Source organism: Anomaloglossus baeobatrachus, unplaced genomic scaffold, assembly GCF_048569485.1.
Source record: "Anomaloglossus baeobatrachus isolate aAnoBae1 unplaced genomic scaffold, aAnoBae1.hap1 Scaffold_29, whole genome shotgun sequence".
NCBI lineage: Eukaryota > Metazoa > Chordata > Amphibia > Anura > Aromobatidae > Anomaloglossus > Anomaloglossus baeobatrachus.
In genome coordinates this window covers 304,999-306,425 of record NW_027442352.1, presented here as the reverse complement: position 1 = coordinate 306,425, position 1,427 = coordinate 304,999, and positions in this window count along the sequence as shown.

Sequence of the window (1,427 nt, the reverse complement as noted above, 5' to 3'; positions counted from 1 at the left end):
GGTGACAAACCCCACAATGCAGAAGAGGTGTGGACAGCTCTAAAACAGCATGCAGATCACTGGCTCACACCTCTGAACCTAAAGCCAGGAAAGGTTGTGTGTGACAATGGCCGGAACCTGGTGGCGGCTTTGAGGCGAGGCCAGCTGACACATGTTCCATGCTTGGCCCATGTGCTCAACCTCGTGGTTCAGCGGTTTCTAAAGTCATACCCAGAGCTGTCTGATCTGCTGGTAAAAGTTCGCCGCCTTTCTGCACATTTTCGAAAGTCACCTACTGCTTCAGCCGGCCTTGCCGGCTTTCAGCGTCGTTTGCATCTTCCGGCTCACAGACTGGTGTGTGATGTCCCAACGAGTTGGAATTCAACTCTGCACATGTTGATCAGGATATGTGAGCAGAAGAGGGCAGTTGTTGAGTACCTGCATCACCTAAGCCGTCGGGAAATGGGTCAAACTCCACACATAACACCTGAGGAGTGGAGATGGATGTCCGACCTATGTACCATCCTCCAAAACTTTGAGGACTCCACCAAGATGGTGAGCGGCGATGACGCCATTATTAGCGTCACCATACCGCTTCTCTGCCTTCTAAAACGGTCTCTGCTCAAAACCAAACATGATGCATTGCAGGCGGAACACGATGAGTTGGAGCAAGAAACAGTAGTGGGTGTGGGTGATAACACACAGCCCAGCCTCGTCTCATCACAACGTGCAGTGGAGGACTATGACGAGGAGGAGGATGAAGACATGGAGCAACTCTCCGGCCAAATTGAGGATATGACATGCATACCAGTCATATGCTCAGTTCAGCGTGGCTGGCCAGAGGACAGGGTAGATGAGGAGGAGGAGGAGGAGGAGAAGGAGGAGGACAGCATGTTCAGTCATCGTGTTGGTCTGGATACTGAAGTGATGGCTGTTAAGAGTCTGGCACACATGGATGACTTTATGGTAAGCTGCCTGTCTCGTGACCCTCGCGTTAAGAACATCTTGGCCGACAATCATTACTGGTTGGTAACACTGTTAGACCCACGCTACAAGGAGAACTTTATGTCTCTTATTCCCGAGGCGGAGAGGTCAGCCAAAATGCAGCAGTTCCGGAAGGCCATAGTCACGGAAGTAGGCAAAGCATTCCCTTCACAAAACGCTAGCGTCATAATTGTAACACTATTAGTTAAAAGAAAGGGATAAAATGTAAAAAAAAAACAAAATAAGGCATGACTTTTTTTTAACATCAAATTTTTTTTTTTTAGATTTAACCAAAGAATGTGCACATTTGAAAAATGTTGAAAATCAGTCATCCAAAGGTGTGTGAAAAAAATATATATATATGGTACCAATAAAAATGTCACTTTGTCCTGCAAAGAATGCAGCCCCCCAAATTATTTTTTTCCTCTGTGCGGCCCATACACCCAGCCGAGTTTGAGACCCCC